The sequence below is a fragment of the Haliaeetus albicilla genome, chromosome W (genome assembly GCF_947461875.1).
Source record: "Haliaeetus albicilla chromosome W, bHalAlb1.1, whole genome shotgun sequence".
NCBI lineage: Eukaryota > Metazoa > Chordata > Aves > Accipitriformes > Accipitridae > Haliaeetus > Haliaeetus albicilla.
The window spans coordinates 16,772,942-16,792,266 of NC_091515.1; the positions used below are offsets into that span (position 1 = coordinate 16,772,942).

Here is a 19,325-nt window from a genome sequence, read left to right on the forward strand (position 1 = left end):
CCAGGATACCGGCTCATAGTTCACAAACCAGTTTCACCATGTCTAGCGCACACAGGCGACTCATGGGGGGGGTTACAATAGCGACCTAGCCTTGAATTGCCTTGAGGCCCTGTCTCTCTGCAGAGAGGACTCACAGGGAGCTGTGTAGACAGCTTAGCCCTGGGTTGTCTGATAAACCCTAAAGTAAACAGGGTGGTGGCTGCACCATTCAAAGAACCAAAACCTGAACTGAGCCTTGAAATCCCTTAACAAATCGTATGCCCTGAGTCTCAATCCAACCACTATTCAGTTGCCTGAGGAAGCAAGGTAAAAAAAAAAAAAAAAAACAAAACAAAAAAGCTGGAGGGTTTCAGCTTCGGTTTCAAATGACAACCTTGTGTATTCAAACAATCACAGACCAGCAAAGGAAAGATAAGGGGAAACTCCACTCAGATATACATAATCCACTCAGGCATATATCATAATCCACTCAGACATAGTCATACACACCATTCCACAAGTCAGGGGATAAAAAATCTAAGATTCAGGTTGGAAAAGGGGGAGTCGCTTCTCCAACTATACAGTTGGCTTGTGAAGGAAACCCTTCCCCCCTTGATCAGGACACCAGTCGAGGTAGCTTCCCTGGGATTGAGAGCCCTTACCTGGAGGGGTAAGTGAATATTGTTTATGCTTTAAGTTTGTAAACTCATGTGTGCTTGTGGTTGTAATAATGTACTACTCTTGCCTTAAAAATTGCAATAGTGCATTCCTCCATTGTACCTGTAAAACCTGCAATAGTGGCGTGTTAAGTCTGTAAGTGAAGTTCAAATAAATCATTTGCTTGAACCTTGCAGTTAAGTCTGTGAGTGAAGATCAAGTCGTTTGCTTGAACCTTGCAGTTAAGTCTTTTTTCTGCCACAACTGGCAGTACTTGTGACCCTGCAGGGGAGCCACACTGGAGCAGTTTGCTCCTGAAGGACTGCACACCATGGAAAGGACCTATGCTGGAGCAGTTTGTGAAGAACTGCAGCCCGTGGCAAGGACCCACATTGGAGAAATTCATGTGATACCTAAAAGCCCATCGAAGAAACTCTCTAAGACTCGTTTTGGAGATTTATAAAAAAGGCATTCTTTATTGGTTTATTTGGTTTTATTGGTTTATTGGGTTCTTGGTATTCTAAGCCAATAAAATGTGAGAGGAGTGTATACAGATACATAAGGTGTGTATACAGATACATAAGGTGTGTATACAGGTAATTTGAGGATAATTAAAACACTTAAATTCATTGTTGATTTTTAAAAGATAGGCTAGAGTCTCTTCTGTCAAGGGGATACTCGTAAAATTCTGGAGCTATGTGCCATGTCCACTTGCAGCTCTTTGGCCAACAGCTGCGCTTACTGGTACCGAAAAGCCGGTCGAAGAAACTCTCTAAGACTCGTTTTGGAGTTTTAGAAAGCAGGCATTCCTTATTGCAACGCTGGATGCACGGGGGATAGTTCCACCTAGCGTGCATGCCACAGCTTTAGCACAAACAGGTTACATAGAATAACTAATTGCATATTCATCAGGTTAGTATACATATACATAAAAATGATTGTAACTGATTATCATAGTACTGCCTACATCCGATCATGCGCAATGAAGGATCCATTTGAGTCAAAGGGCTGCTTTTGCGACCACCAACCCATTTGAAGTTCTTGTTTGTCCTTGAAGTCTTTGTTCTTGTCCTTGTTCTTTGATCTTGAAGCTTAATGCAGTTTCAATCACATGTGGTCAGTTTCAACATTGTTCTCATCTAGCGTACAGGAACATCTAGTCACAAGAGCAAAGAACTGCAAAACTTATGAATAATTACTAGTTAATTGTGGACACATATTTAGCTAATGGTCGCAAGAGCATTCCAGACGCCTTTAGAAGGCCTTGAACAGAATAAACAAGAAGACAAAAAAAGAAAGATGCCAATTAGAAGAACACAGGTGCTCATTCCACGATAAAGGGAACTTGGCACAAAGAACCTCAATTTGGCAGTTTATCTTGACCAATTAGACTGAGACAAGTTTCGCACGTTTTAGTTAGCATAACCAATTATGTCCTATGTTTATGCGCGTGTACAGTGTTGATATAACAAATCATTAAGTGTAACTAGGTGCGTGGACAGCGCGTGAATAATGTATGTAACCAATAGTAAAATAGCTAAGCGCATGTACAGATGTAACCAATGTATAAAATGATGCCTGATGCTCTAGTAAAGGGTCTTCAACTATGATCATATTGATCTGTCGTTGAGTCCATTATTATGCTCCCGCAGTTAATCACTTGACTACACCTTTGTAATTATCTCCCCGGCTACCCTTTGTCTATTGTTTCAACCATAATGTTAATATATGATCATTTATCAAATCTCACTTATACAGTTATCTAGCAGCAAACCAGTTTTCATAGAAGGTACAAAATATTAAAACCATAAAAATTTGAACAAACCACATGAAATGTATGGACATATGCTATCAAATAATGAGTGCAAATACCGGATTAGTCCCACAGCCGATAACTTTATAATACCATAAGCCAGTATTACACAATACATCAAAGCGAAAAACTTAATCCACCTCCCACAGATGATAAGCAGCAGCACAGGGACTACATACAGCAAGTGAGGTGATACATAACAGAACTCTAAAAAGGAGCGCCACAATTCTAAGAGCTCATAAGTCGACATTGTGACCAGCGAGTATTAGACCAATATAATGAATGCTTACAACAAATTTGTTTTAACGCACTCTGGTCAGGTCTGTCGTTATCTCAACCCTTCGTGCCCCACGTTGGGCACCAAAAAGGACTGTCATGGTTTAACCCCAGACAGCAATTAAGCACCACGCAGCCACTCACTCACTCCTACCCACCCAGTGGGATAGGGGAGATAATAGGGAAAAAGAAAAAAGTAAAACTTGTGGGTTAAGATAAGAACACTTTAACAGAACAGAAAAGAAGAAACTAATAATGATAATGATAACACTAATAGAATGGCAATAATAATGATAAAAGGATTGGAATATCCAAGTGATGCACAATGCAATTGCTCACCACTCACCAACCTACACCCAGTTAGTTCCCAAGCAGCGATCCACCCCCCAGGCCAGCTCCCCCCAGTTTACATACTAGGCATGACATCACATGGTATGTGTGGCAGTACAATTCCTGCCCCCCCCGCCCATCCCGCCAGCAGGAAGCGAAACTTCTCCAGGAAGGGAGAAGGGGAAGGAAACCCTGGAGGCTGCAGGTTGAAATCTGAACTGGCCAATCGAGAAGCGCCAGGTACATCGAGGTGAGCCTCCTGGCCAATAGGATTAAATGACCACAGGTCAGATTCGACAGGGGTATAAAGGGGGTCCCGCCGGAGGACATGTGGGCAGTCCTCCTCGGAGCAGCAGGTCTGCAGTTGGGGACTCCCCCTTGGGTCAGGATCACCACCCGAGGTAACTCCTCGAGGGAGAGAGCCCTCAGCTTTTAGGTGAGTGATACGCATGTTTTGGAGCCATCACTTTAAATCTTGGGGATTCTTAAGTCGGCTGTGTAGTATTAATTCTCTTTACATCATTGAGCCTGTGGTTTTATAAAATGTTACTGGACTTCTAACTAACTTTTGCTGAAGAATAAATCTGAGTTTTAACACCTATTGGATTTGGTTATGCGTGCATCCGTAACAACCACGTTAAAGGCCTTACAGAAGTCCAGATAGATGACATGCATAGCTCTTCCTTTGTCCACTGATGTAGTCACTCCATCATAGAAGGCCACTAGGTTGGTCAGGCAGGACTTGCCCTTGGTGAAGCCATGCTGGCTGTCTCGAATCACCTCCCTGTCCTCCATGTGCCTTAGCATAGCTTCTAGGAGGATCTGTTCCATGATATTCCCAGGCACGGAGGTGGGGCTGACAGGTCGGTAGTTCCCAGGGTCCTCCTTTCTACGCTCTTTAAAAAAATGGGTGCAATGTTTCCCTTTTTCCAGTCACCGGGGAGTTCACCTGACTGCCATGACTTTTCAAATATGATGGAGAGTGGCTTGGCAACTGCATCAGCCAATTCCCTCAGGACTCTAGGATGCATCTCATCAGGTCCCACAGACTTATGTATGTTCAGGTTCCTCAGGTGGTCACAAACCTGATCTTCTCTTACAGTGGGAGGGACTTTGCTCCCCCAGTCCCTCTCTTGTGGTCCATCCACTCGACAGGTGTGGGAAGAGAGGTTGCCAGTGAAGACTGAGGCAAAAAAGTTGTTGAGTACCTCAGCCTTCTCCTTGTCTGTTGTTACCAGTTTGCCAGTCTTGTTCATCAAGGGGGGGGTATGCTTTCTTTGACTTTCCTTTTCTGGCTGACATACCTGTAGAAGCCCTTCTTATTATTCTTTGCATCCCTTGCCAAGTTCAGCTCCAGCCGCGCCTTGGCCTTCCTGACCCCATCCCTACACAACCAGGAAGCATCCCTATACTCTTCCCAGGATACCTGTCCCTGCTTCCACTGCCTGTGCATTTCCTTCTTGCCCTTCAGTTTGACCAGCAGGTCATCCATACTGGTCTCTTGCTGTCCTTTCCTGATTTCTTACACCTGGTGATCGAGAGCTCTTGCGCTCTATGGAAACAGTCCTAAAAGATCTGCCAGCTCTGTTCTGCTTCCTTGTCCCTGAGGACAGTTTCCCATGGGGTCCTATTGACTAACTCCCTGAAGAGCTGGAATTTTGCTTTCCTAAAATTCAGGGTCCTGACTTTACTCTTTGCCTGACCCATATGCCTCAGGAATGTGAACTCCACCAGTGCATGATCACTGCAGTCCAGGCTGCTTCCAATCTTGACGTCACCGATTAGTTCACTTGCGTTGGTGACCATCAGGTCCAGTATCACATACCCTCTGGTGGGGCTATTATCTGGCTTAAGAAGTTGTCCTCAATGCATTCCAGGAGCCTCCTGGATTGCCTACAGCTCGCCGTGCTACTTTTCCAGCAGATGTTGGGGTGGTTGAAGTCCCCCAGCAGGATGAGAGCCTGTGAGCACGGTGCCTCCTGTAGCTGGAGTAAGAAGGCTTCATCAATAGGCTCCCCTTGATCAGGTAGCCTGTAGTAGACACCAACCACAAGGTTCCTTTTGGTGCGTTGGTCTCTAATTCTTACCCATAAGCTTTCAACCCACTCGAGGCTATTCTTCAGAGACAGCTCTTCACACTCTAACCATTTATTGATGTAGAGGGTGTGGCGGTGTGCTCCCCACCCCCAACCTGACCTGTTGTCCTGGTTTCTGCTGGGATAGAGTTAACTTTCTTTCTACTAGCTGGTATAGTGCTATGTTTTGGGTTCAGTACGAGAAGAATGTTGATAACACACTGATGTTTTCAGTTGTTGCTAAGTAATGTTTAGACTAAGTCAAGGATTGTTCAGCTTCTCATGTCCAGCCAGCAAGAAGGCTGGAGAGGCACAAGAAGCTGGGAGGGGACACAGCCAGGGCAGCTGACCCAAAGTGGCCAAAGGGGTATTCCATACTGTTAGGGATGCACACATAACCAAATCCAATAGGTGTTAAAACTCAGATTTATTCTTCAGCAAAAGTTAGTTAGAAGTCCGGTAACATTTTATAAAACCACAGGCTCAATGATGTAAAGAGAATTAATACTACACAGCCGACTTAAGAATCCCCAAGATTTAAAGTGATGGCTCCAAAACGTGCGTATCACTCACCTAAAAGCTGAGGGCTCTCTCCCTCGAGGAGTTACCTCGGGCAGTGCCCCGACCCAAGGGGGAGTCCCCAACTGCAGACCCGCTGCTCCAAGGAGGACTGATTCCAACATGTCCTCTGGCGGGACCCCGTTTATACCCCTGTCGAATCTGACCTGTGGTCATTTAATCCTATTGGCCAGGAGGCTCACCTCGATGTACCTGGCGCGTCTCGATTGGCCAGTTCAGATTTCACCCTGCAGCCTCCAGGGTTTCCTTCCCCTTCTCCCTTCCTGGAGAAGTTTCGTTTCCTGCTGGCGGGATGGGCGGGGGGGGGGCGGAATGTACTGCCACAACAACATCCTTCTCTCTGAATTGGATGGATGGACTGTTTGGTGGATGAGGAATTGGCTGGAAGGTTGCATCCAGAGGGTAGCAGTCAATGGCTTAATGTCCAGATGGAGATCGGTGACATGTGGTGTCCCTCAGGGGTCCATATTGGGACCAGTACTGTTTAATATCTTCATCAATGACATAGTGGGATCAAGTGTACCCTCAACAAGTTTGCAGATGACACCAAGCTGTGTGGTGACGTGCGGAAAACAGACTCCACAATCAGTGAGATTGTAAAGTAGGTATGTTCATTCAGCGCTGGGCAGCACGGGGGGTAGTCCCACCAAAGTCGTGCGCGCCTGACTCGGCAGTTCGCCTCAAGTTTATACAGTCAGGTATTACATATTCACAATACGCCTATACATATGCATGACCAATCCCTGCTTCATATTAAAATTAGCTCTGAGAGGTCATTTCCATAGTCCCCTCCCAACTGCGCCTGCGCAGGGCCTCTTTATGGTGGTCGTCTGGTGGTCGCAGAGATGAAGATAGATGACTCCTCTTCGTCACCGCTAGTAACCTCTTTTCTTGCGCAGGCTCAGCGATTTCTTGGTATTCACCCAAGCCGCAAGACCAGTCTTAGCTGGCTCTTGGGGCCTGCTCCTGCTTCTTATCAAGGACTGTCTTTACCTCATTGGCTGGTTCTTGGGGCCAGCTCTTCTTATCAAGGACTGTCTCTACCTCAGCTAATTTCAACAATGTAAGCACTAAACATCATCTTTCACCCCCCTTTATTATGTCTACTGAGATTCTTTTGACTCCCCTTGTCTCAGTCCCCCCTTTTCTACAAAATAGTAAATTCTTTTACTATATTTAATCCTAGTACTGCTAATACATTGTTTCCCTATCTAGCATCCTCTCAAAGTATTTGTTGGTCTTGAGTTTTCGTCGTAACTGATTCTTTTTCCATTCACTGTAAGAGTCTCCTGTACTCTTACAGCACAAAAGGCCACATCGAACCACTATGCAAAGGACCACAGACAAGAGAATGATGATTATTATAGTGACAAACAACTGCTTTAACCATGTTAAATTTGGCAACCAGGAGGTTAGTTTTTCTAATATGCCTGTCAAGCCCCAAGAAGTGTCATCTTGGGAAACTTCATGTAGTATTTTAGTCCTTTCCCATATCTCCTCAAGATCTGTTTCAATTCGTTGGTTTTGATTGATATAGGTACAGCAAGTTTGCTTTATAACTACACATAAGCCCCCTTCTTTTGCTAAAAGCATGTCCAATCCCATTCTATTTTGGAGTACTACTTTACTTAGGGATTGTATTTCCAGTTGCAGCCCTCGAATTGCATCAATTGTAGCACTTTCTATAATCTCTAATGTAGCAGATATATTCATGATAGCTTTCTCCAACTCGCTTACCCCTAAAGAGGGGATTAACCATCGGACAAAACTATGGTACCCAGTTCCTCGAATAACTAGTGGGTTTTCAGCCTGTTTTACACGGAGCCAAGGTGTTCTCAAAAACCCTCGGGGAGGCGAAGCTCCCTCGAATATACTGGTCTGAGGTGCAAGGTACCCTCGAACACAGTGTCCCTTCCAGTTCTGGGGTAAACTCTTTCTGGCCCTGCCATCCCCACAGAGCCACCAGTATCCGGGCCCTGTGTTGCATCTTGGACCGAGATGCGTCTCCCTTCTGTCTTGTTCTTGCCCCTTCTTTCCTGGCCCCCTCTTTGGTTTCCGGATATAATAGAAACTGATACTTAAGTTTAGTCCAAGGCGTTCTAATTTTCCTTTATCAAAAGTTCCCAGATTTTCCGCAAGGCTACAATTATCCATGTCTCCCCAAATATTATCAGTAATATTTAAGCAACGGCCAGTAATTAAGATCTCTTTAGGGTTGGGCACTTCCAGATCAAAGTTGGGTCCCCGCTGGGTATTTCCCTTTCCATGAGGGCATGATCCATTCCTGTCTGGCCCGTCTTTAATAAGAGATGTCCAATTTGTGGTCGGGATTCCTAAAAAGGGGAGTTCCATGTTCCCCCAAGGAAGGGGATTACATACCCTACAATCTGATAAATTTAGTACTTTCGAGATACTCTCTGTCATATTTAAATAAGTATTTCGATCCCAAGCCTGCCACTTGGACAAGGTCCAACTCAGGAACATAACAATCAATGTCTCACAAATTTGAGCTTCAAAGGTCCTTTTTCCTGTGAAGTCCATTGTCCTTTGGGTGCCTTCTTCACCCTAGTGTGATGGATCCAGGCGTTCTGTTCCTTGATCTTAATCGTGGTGAAGGAGGTAAGTAGTACTTGAAATGGTCCTTCCCACTGTGGCTCCAGAGTTTTTTCTGTAAGAGACTTTATATACACATAATCTCCTGGTTGTATATTATGCACAGGCCCATCCAAACCTCTCCCTCGAGTCCCTACCACATGCTTCCGGATTTTATTAAGTTGCTTACCTAATGCCACCATGTAAGAAGTCATAATTTCATCCCCCGCTTGTACAGACACCCCTCTCTGTATCTGAAGCTGCCAATCTATACCCAAGTGGCGGCTAATTTGTTGTACTATTTTTGAGACAAAATGTGGTCCTCTGTCAGAGGATATGGTTGCTGGAACCCCAAAACGTGGTATTATCTCTTGTACCAGTATTTTAGTTACCTCCCGAGCTTTAGCCATTCTTGTTGGGAATGCTTCTGGCCAACCTGAGAAGGTATCAGTTAATACCAAGAAATATCGATACCCCCCTTTTCTTGGAAGTTCTGTAAAATCAATTTGCCATTGTTGTCCAGGCCCATTGCCTTTTCCAATCTGGCCCATTTCCGTCTTGGGGGTATTCTTAGGATTAGTCTGAAGGCAAAGATCACACTGTTGTGTCACCTGTCTCACCGTGGTGTATAAATTTCTAGCCACAATTTCTCTTATCAAATGATTATATAGAGCTTCTGTTCCCCAGTGTCTTTTCCTATGTTCCTCCCGTATCAAATGCCATAATAAGCAAGAGGGAACGATTAGCTTTCCCTGTGGGGTATGAGCCCACCCCTCTTCATTATATGACCCTTCTAAATCTGTAATGAGCTTTTGGTCTTCCTTAGTGTATTCTGGCTTACCTTCTAGGGAAATCTGCCTATCAGGAATTAAGGCCCCTTCTGTTTTTACCTTTGTTTTGGCCACTTGTTTTGCCTCTCTGTCCGCCAGCTCATTCCCTTTTTCCAAATCTGAGCTCACTTTCTGGTGTGCCTTAATATGCATAATTGCTGCTTTCTTAGGGAGCTGGACAGCTTCCAGTAACTTCAGAATTTCTTCTGCGTGTTTGATATTCTTCCCTTGAGAACTCAGTAGTCCTCTCTCCTTCCAAATTGCTCCATGTGCATGTACAACTCCAAAGGCATATTTTGAGTCTGTATAAATGTTCACAACTTTGCCCTGGGCCAATTCCAGGGCGCGGGTTAGAGCAATTATTTCTGCCTTCTGTGCGGAGGTGTTCATGGGCAAAGCCCCTGATTCTATTACCTCTTCACTGGTGGTGATGGCATATCCCACATGTCGATTACCATTTAGGATGTAACTGCTTCCGTCTGTGAACCAAGTTTCCCCGTTCTCCATGGGGCTGTCTTTCAGGTCTGGGCGACTGGCATATGTTGCTTCGATGGTTTCCAAACAGTCATGATGTACCGGTTCTCCTGCGTTCCCGCTGAGAAAAGAAGCTGGGTTGACAATGTTAGTGACTACAATCTCCACGTCATCCTGCTCTACCAATATAGCTTGATATCTCAGGAATCTTTGTGGAGAGAGCCAGTGTCCACCTTTTGCTTCCAGTACTGCTGATACTGTGTGAGACACCAGAACAGTCATTTTCTGGCCCAGAGTAAACTTTCGGGCTTCCTGTATGTTCAGTATCACAGCCGCAACCGCCCGCAGGCATCCAGGCCAACCTTTTGCAGTCGTGTCTAACTGCTTAGAGAGGTAGGCAACAGCCCGTCGATATGGACCCAGGTTTTGTGCTAATATTCCCAGGGCAATGCCCTGCTTCTCGTGGGAGTAAAGAAGAAACGGCTTACTCACATGTGGGAGTCCTAAGGCCGGGGCCGACATCAAAGCCTTTTTCAGTAGCTCAAAGGCTCGTTTGGTCTCCTTATTCCACTCAAGGTGTTTCTGCTCAGTGGCTGTCAACGCATACAGTGGTTTAACAAGCAATCCATAATTATAGATCCACAATCGGCACCACCCTGTCATTCCCAGAAAAGTCCGTAACTCTTTTACTGTCTGAGGTCTCTGAGTTTGACATATTGCCTCTTTACGGGCCTGTCCCAAAGTTCTTTGTCCCGCACTAATTTCATAGTCCAAATAATTCACTTTGCGTTGCATTACCTGTGCCTTCTCCTTGGATACCCGGTACCCCTGGAGTCCCAGGAAATTCAACAGACTCCCCGTCCATGTCATACAATCTTTCTCTGTTTTGGTGGCGATCAGGATATCATCCACATACTGCAACAGCTTCCCCTCTTCAGACGGGGCTTCCCAGGATTCTAAGTCTTTCGCAAGCTGATTGCCAAAAATGGTAGGACTATTCTTAAATCCTTGTGGCAACACCGTCCAAGTGAGCTGGGTCTTTCGACCACTCTTGGGGTTTTCCCATTCAAATGCAAATAATTTTTGGCTGGCTTCATGGAGAGGGAGGCAAAAGAAAGCATCCTTCAAATCTAAAACAGTAAACCAAGTCAATTCAGGTGTTAATACGGTCAACAGGGTATATGCGTTCGCCACTACCGGGTAAAGATCTTCAGTTATCTTATTCACCGCCCGTAAGTCTTGGACCACCCAATATGACCCCTCGGGCTTCCAAACAGGTAATATAGGGGTATTGAATTCAGACTCACACTCTTTTAATGATCCCAACTGCAAAAATTTTTCTATCACCAGCCGGATTCCTTCTCTGTCTTCCTTCTTTAGGGGATATTGTTTAATTCTTACCAGCTTTTGGCCTTCCTTGATCCTAACTTCAACAGGTGGAGCACTTTGCGCTCTTCCAGGTGCATCGGTAGCCCATACCCCTGGGTACACTTGGTTTGAGATGTCCTCGTTAATGTTTCCTTCTAGGGGGAGACTGGTTAAGGTTAGGCTCAATATTTGAATATATTGCTGATCTTTTACCTCCAGAGTAATTTCTCCCTTTTTGAATACAATTTTCGCTCCCAATTGTTCCAACAAGTCCCTTCCCAGAAGTGGCTTTGGGGAGTTGGGCATATATAAAAATTTATGAATGCCCCACTGTTTTCCTAATTTATATTCTAAAGGTTTACAAGAATATGCCTTTTCACTTTGGCCAGTCGCTCCTTTCACCATGACATAATCATTTCCCAGGGGCATCAAAGCTTGATTCAGAACCGAGTATGTTGCTCCTGTGTCTACCAAAAATTCTACCTCTTGTTGTGTTTTCCCTAGCTTAATTATAACCAGTGGATCCGCTAGGGTAGATTCCCCAGGTTCCCGTCAGTCTCCCTTCACAGGGGCTACCGTTCTTCCTGTTTGAGCCCTCTGATCCTCCTTGTTCCTTGGGCATTCCCTTTTCCAATGACCGAATTTCTTACACAAAGCGCATTGATCCTTGCCCAGTCGGGGCAAGTCTCATCTAGGCCCTCTTCCTCTTTCTTCCTGAATAACAGCCATTAATTTCCTTTGCCCTTGCCTATATCCTTCTTCTCTGTTACTAAATACTCTTCATGCTTCATCCAACAATATTTCTAAATTCCTACTCTCTGTAGGGCGTAATTTCTGAAGTTTGCGCCTTATATCCCCTGTAGACTGACCCCAAAACAGGGAGACTAATTGTTGTATTCCTACCTCTGACCCAGGATCCAGCGGTGTGCTGCGGTGCATTACTTCCCTCAGTCGATCCAGGAATTCGGATGGAGACTCGGAAGGACTCTGTTTAACTGCATATAAAGCTGACCAATTTATAGTTTTGGGGATTGCCCTCTCCATTCCTTTTTTAATCCACTCCTGATACCCCTGCAATCTTTCCATATGTGCAGATCTATTAGCATCCCACTTTGGGTCTTGGAGAGGGAAATATTCCTTAATGTCCCCTCCTGTAATCTTATAATGATCTTCAGCAAGGTTCCCTGCTGTTTTTAAAATCAGCTGTTTCTCTGTCTCAGTCATATATTCCAATAATAACTGTATATCCTTCCAATCAGGGTTATGCTGTTTCACAATAAATTGGAAATGCTTAGCTACAGTTATCGGATCTCTCCTATAATCTTTTGTAACCTTTTTCCATTCCCCTAGGTCAGCAGTAGAAAAGGGTACTTTGATTAACATCGTCCCACTATCCGGCCCCACCGCCTCTCGGAGAGGTGCTTGTAAAGCTGTTGAGGTAGTTTTCTTCCTAGTACGGGAAGATACAGGACTGCTCGGGGGGGTCGGAGTTCTATCCGAGTCTGCATCCTGTTCCTGTGGTTGAGGGGAAGGCTTAAACAAATCAGTTCGATCTTGTTCTGGTACCTGATGAATTTTACTTGTCTTTGTACATCTTTGTCCAATACTACATGCCGAACAACACCGCCTCAGTTTACCTCTAAGCTCCTTGTTGTTCTCTCGCTCAAGTGCAAGCACCATGGGGTCCTGTGGGGATACCATTCCACAGCCCCTTTGCCACTCCGGATGATTTCGGAGGGTGAAAAACATGTCTGCATACGAAACCTCATCCCATTTTCCTTCTCTCCTTAAAAACAGCATTAGTTGTAATAGAGTATTATAATCTAGTGACCCATTAAGTGGCCACTTAGCACCACTTTCTAACTTATACAACGGCCACCATTGATTGCAATATTTAATAAGGTTCTTTTTACTTTCCGTACCTCCGGTCTCAGCAATATCTTTCCAGTGGGCAATTACACAACCCAGAGGACTTTTCCTCGATATTCCTCCTTGATTGTTTCCCATTTTATAACTCCTCCTAATGATTCTTAAGTTTGATCTTGGCTTCTCCTTTTAATAAGCTTCCATGCAAATTGTTTCTTACACTTCTTTTACAGTCTTCCCCAGTTTTCCTCCCACACGTCCCAAATTTCTGGAATTAAATTTTCCTTTACACACCAATCTCAGTATTTTGGATTCTTAGTGAGCTCTTTCCCAATCATAAAAGTGTGGAATTTGGAGAAAACACTCAAGGCAGTCTGGTTTCCGTCTGCTAGATGTACAGTACCAGCTTCTCCCACAAGATTTACACTTCAACAAAACCCAAGCCGGATGCCAATTATTATATAGTCCAGTTGCAAGCCCACATACAAAGCAAGGAATCACCCCTATTAATACGTAAAGACATTCACACATTAACAAACATACATACACCTATAAATTTCAACATATCATTTCCACACACCCACACAAAATCTTTAACATAAATTTCCAAACATTCACATCATACAAGCATCGCTCCAGTTGACAACCTTCAGCAGCTGGAAAAATAAACCAAGCGCAATTGCGAGGGGGTCCACTTACCCCATAAAGCAAGCGCAATTGCGAGGGGGCGCGCTTACCCTTCTCCTGCCTCTTATATACCAGTCATCGACAGGTCCATCCTGGCTCCCGATACTGGGATGCAGCGATCACCCCGGATTTGCTCGATCTACCCCCAAGATCGCTAGCGGCCGCTCTATCGGTCAGCAAATCCCCCCTGGTTACCATACAGGGTACCCTCCTCCCACTACGCTGCACGCCAGACGTCTCTGTGCGATTTACCAGCTGCCCCGGCCCATACTTTTACAGGCTCCCCTTGTGACACATACCGTTTGGTCCGCGGCTTCAGGAGGTTGTTGTCTGCTCCCGCTGTGAGCGGCTGGCAGCGGAGGCTCCTCCGAGGAAAGTGCTCGGGGCGCGCCTAGGGGCGTCCGCTCCGCAGTCGGTCCCGCAGCCGCAGCCGAGCAGAGAGTCTCCTGGCTGGCTCGCCAAACTGACGTGCGGAAAACAGACTCCACAATCAGTGAGATTGTAAAATAGGTATGTTCATTCAGCGCTGGGCAGCACGGGGGGTAGTCCCACCAAAGTCGTGCGCACCCGACTCAGCAGTTCGCCTCAAGTTTATACAGTCAGGTATTACATATTCACAATACGCCTATACATATGCATGACCAATCCCTGCTTCATATTAAAATTAGCTCCGAGAGGTCATTTCCATAGTCCCCTCCCAACTGCGCCTGCGCAGGGCCTCTTTATGGTGGTCGTCTGGTGGTCGCAGAGATGAAGATAGATGACTCCGTCACCGCTAGTAACCTCTTTCCTTGCGCAGGCTCAGCGATTTCTTGGTATTCACCCAAGCCGCAAGACCAGTCTTAGCTGGCTCTTGGGGCCTGCTCCTGCTTCTTATCAAGGACTGTCTTTACCTCATTGGCTGGTTCTTGGGGCCAGCTCTTCTTATCAAGGACTGTCTCTACCTCAGATAATTTCAACAATGTAAGCACTACACATCATCTTTCATCCCCCTTTATTGTGTCTACTGAGATTCTTTTGACTCCCCTTGTCTCAGTGGTGCGGTTGACACACCTGAGGGATGGGATGCCATCCAGAGCGACCTGGACAGGCTTGAGAAGTGGAACCATGTGAACCTCATGAGGTTCAACAAGGCCAAGTGCAAGGTCCTGCACCTGGGTCAGGGCAACCCTCAGTATCAATACGGGCTGGGGGATGAGTGGATTGAGAGCAGCCCTGCGGACAAGGACTTAGGGGTATTGGTGGATGAAAAACTTAATATGAGCCAGCAATGTGCACTCGCAGCCCAGAAAGCCGACTGTATCCTGGGCTGCATCAAAAGAAGCGTGGCCAGCAGGTCAAGGGTGTCACGACCCAGGCTGCACAGACCAGGGAGTCATGGTGAATTCGGAATTCCCTCAGGCTAAATTAAGGTGAAACGACACCAAACGATCAGTTAAACATTTTATTCATGGCAGAAGCAAACTGAACTTGGGAGGCATAACAGTAGGTGGCGGGATTTCTCACAACAGGAATTGGCATGGAACTACCTCAGTAAACCGTGTAGCCTGTGGTAACCATATACATCAATTCAGGGAATAAGGCGATCCCTCCTGTTGAGTCACGAGGTTCAGAGCAGAACCCCTTGCTTTCTAGACTCCTTCTCAGAGAAGGGCCTAGGGGCGGCTGGATCCACTCTTAGTCCCAGATTTGGTCAACAGTTTACATCTTAAAGGGATGAGGTGTAGGGATTACGGAAAAGGAAAAGGAAAGATAGAACAAGACAGAGAGAGAAAAAGGGAAAGAGAAAGATTTCATTAGTCCTGGGTCCAGCGTTGGTTCAGTCAGCCTATGGGTCCAGTTCTGGCAGGCTTGCACACCTGGGGCTTCAGTTTGTGTCCTTTTATCATCCTTGCCCCTCCTTTGGGTGGGCACTCGAATTCATTAGGCTAATTAGGTGTCATGCACAGTTTGTGAGTCTTTGGGAAATGGGTCGGTGGGCTTGGGGTCATTTAGGGAGTAACTTCCCCTTCCCTGCAGACGTGATCTTTCGCCATGCATGGTGAGCTGCCCTGCTCAGCATATCAGAACAGCGTATCAGAACATGGAGCTGTGCACCCTCCAGCAAGCCCTCCCCATCCTGTTGCTGATCTGTGCTGATCAGCTTCTTTTCACCTGTGGTTCCTTGCTAGGCAGGGTTCATTGTTAAGCAGAACTTGCTCCACCACAATGTTTGAGACATTAACTCTTTCAGTCTCTCGCAAAGGGAGGTGCTTCTGTCCCTCTACTCCACTCTGGTGAGACCCCACCTGGAGTACTGCATCCAGCTCTGGAGCCCTCAGCACAGGAAAGACCTGTTGGAGTGGGTCCAGAGGAGGGCTACAAAAATGATTCAAGGGCTGGTACACCTCTTTTATGAAGAAAGGCTGAGAGAGTTGGGCTTGTTCAGCCTGGAGAAGAGAAGGCTCCGGGGAGACCTTATTGCAGCCTTTCAGTACTTAAAGGGGGCTTATAAGAAAGATGGGGACAAACTTTTTAGCAGGGCCTATTGTGATAGGACAAGGGATAATGGTTTTAAACTAAAAGAGGGTAGATTTAGATATAAGGAAGAAATTTTTTACGATGAGCGTGATGAAACACTGGAACAGGTTGCCCAGAGAGGTGGTAGATGCCCCATCCCTGGAAGCATTGAAGGTCAGGTTGGACGGGGATCTGAGCAACCTGATCTAGTTGAAGATGTCCCTGCTCATTGTAGAGGGGTTGGACTAGATGACCTTTAAAGGTTCCTTCCAACCCAAACTATTCTATGATTCTATGAAATACGGAGGCCCTCTGTACCTTGCTTTCTAGAGGGATATAGTGTTAATCTCCTGGAGTAATTCTCGGTGCTATACCAACAGCTTGCTCACAGTACCATCTCTGTTCTTATAAAGCACATTAAAAAAAAAACCATACTCGGCCACACCAGCATGGTACCTCTACAGACTGTTGAGGAGGTTTATTTTTTTAATAATTTGCAATTACTGTTATAAAAAAAATCGGGTGGGGCAATTTTTTACTGGGACAGACACGTTAACCTACCAATGTAAAGAGTGTAAGCTGAAACTTCAGATTTGGGTCCTACAAACACTGCACTCCTATGACTTTCCAGCCAGCTATGCAAATCAGTTATCATCACACACACAGATGGTTAGACACTTGTACAAGTGCCTGTTTTACAACCACACTCCTAGTATTTGCATTAATATTTTAGGCACAGTCTATCGGTCTTCTCCCTTGAATTTTGAATTCTGAGAGATGATTTTAAATTAAGCAGTTTAAAAGAAATTACGATTTTTAAAATTATTGTTTTCCCAAGAGCCATAGTCACAGCACTCTGTGCTAAGCCCTGTAAAAACTGATTCTGGAAAAAAAGTTGTTGCCCCAAAGCACCTACAATCTATCTATAGAGTAAAAGAAAGGGAGGGCATATATGTGAGGTATCAAAAACAATGAGATGACACAAACCTTTGAGTTTTATTACTTTGAGAACCAAGCTATTTCGGGCCAAATATGATGTTTTTTCATAACATACTTGATGATCTAAGATAATGCAAAACTAGTTTTTTAAAAAACAGATTTCTTATGAGCATTTCTCAAAGAAAACAAGGAATTTTGCACAAGGGGATGAAAGAGGAAACAAAAAGCCTCATGAAAACACTTTAAAATCTCTTGAAAGTCCTTTCTAGTAAATGAAAGACGGTATTATACCTCTAGGTCTGAAACTCTGATATTTCCATAATTCAATCCTGTTGAATGGTATGTGTATTAACCTCATGGTTTTCAATTACTAGTTATGGCAGGACATTTATGTGCAAAGCAATTTTTACCATATTTTAATGCAAGTGAGGAGAGACTTTCAAGGGCACAAATTAAGGTAATGTCCCCAGCTCTCAATTATTTCAAGTAAGAGTTAGTCACATAACAGGCAATGTTGCTTTGGAGAAACTCTTCCTTATATTTTTTAATGTATTTTGTTATTTTCAGTCCCTTCATTTACAGGATGAGAGCCATGAGCTGCCTATCTGTGAGGATATTAAGGGCAGTTACTGTCAGACTAGAATAGCCATGCAAAAAAGTGAGCTTACCAAGGGAAAAAGAGAAATATGAAACTGAGCTGGGATTATAAATAATCTGAATCCACCAGAGCTCCAGGCAGCAGGAGGAACATCTAGTCATGAGAGCCAAGAACTGCAAAACTTATGAGTAACTACCTCTACTTCTTAATTGCTTGGCTATACTTTTGTCTACTGTTTCAATCATAGTGTTAGGATAAGATTTCTAATAATTATTTACCAAGTCTCACTTTTACAGTCACCTAGCAGCAAACCAGTTTCCACGGCTGGTACAAAATATTAAAACCATCAAAATATTTAGACATACCATACAGAATGTATGGAAATATGTTATCATTACTACTCAGTGAACTATCTGAATACCTTGTCTTTCCTCTCAGAGGGTTAAAACTGTGTCATTCTGCAAATGAAATCCATTAATAAGCTAAAAAAGACTACATGACACAATTGTAATATTTCTTTTTTTTTTTTTTTTTACTAGTCCGCTTCACCCTGTTGTGGTTTAACCCTAGCCAGTAACTAAGTACAACGCAGCCGCTCACTCACTCCACCATCCCCCCCCACTTTCTGGGTAACAATACATTTCTTTTATTATAGTGTTGCGTTAAAGGGTAAAGAAGTTTGGCAGAAAATAAAGCCCCTTGCTTTCCAGATTGTCCTCAGATATCAGAGGGGCTGGGGCAGCTAGGCTTAGATTCTAAGTGATGTCCAATTCAGCACTATGTGAGAGACTGAAGTGTTATCTCAAGTTATTTGTCTCAAAGATTGTTTGTTGTGAGAGACTGGACTGTCATCTCAAGCCATTCATCTCAAGGATTGTTTGCTGTGACTTCTTCCAGAGATGGCTTGTTTAAGCAGGACACTCCTCTGTCCATAAGCATGATTATCAGGCCACTGAGGCATCCGGGGGAGGAGACAGGCCAGAGCTGGCGAAGCATGCAGGAATGTGGAGACTACCATTGTCATGGAAACTGTAGTCTTTGAGATAAGGTAACAAAACCTGCAGTGCGTGAACAGTGCATGAACAGTACGTATGTGCATGCATCATCAGACTATGCCCTATATAAAACCATGGAGACAAGCCATGGTGTGTACCCACCACCAAAGAATTGAAGACTGAGGACCAACGGGATGCCACTGGATCCATAGTGGTGACTATCCTTGCAACTCTATCCCGACTGCTTGCTTGATTTCTTCCTTTTCTTCCATTCTATCCTATCACCACTATTTTCTACTTTTGATACTTTTGATAATAAAAGCTCTTTTGGGTATACGGCATTTGACCTTGTTTGTGTCTTAATCTTGCTCTTGGGATCATATTGAAACCTTCCCCAACATTGGATCGGGACACACTATAAGTCCGGTCACATTCAATATGTTGAACTATCATGATGACGGATGCACTAATAGTGTAATATACTTTCAAACTAGTTGCATTCAACGAACTATCATGGCTAGATTTTAATGAATAGTACAGTTTATTAAAGCAACAGAAGTGCAGGTTCTTTTGGATTGCCTGTGATAAATACACTGTCTGCAAAGCATGTGCAAGTACCAAGAATACAGTCGACTTCAAATGTGTTAAATTATGGAAAAACTCTGTAAAGATTTCTAAGTTTCCCGGGGAAGCACTCGATATAACCAAGGGTTCAAATCTTACCCAATAGGCATCCCTATGCGGGGGAAGAGATGTTCAGCCCATCGA

The 19,325-nt window shown here is 44.6% G+C and overlaps 1 long non-coding RNA gene across 1 annotated transcript in view; it reads left to right on the forward strand.

Moving 5' to 3' along the window:
- Positions 1-3,455: 3,455 nt before the first annotated feature.
- Positions 3,456-19,325, forward strand: part of LOC138683503 (uncharacterized) — a 92,055-nt gene continuing 76,185 nt past the window's right edge. Inside the window, exon 1 of the long non-coding RNA XR_011323011.1 lies at positions 3,456-3,491. This is a non-coding gene — a long non-coding RNA (uncharacterized lncRNA). The remainder of the gene's footprint in view (positions 3,492-19,325) is intronic.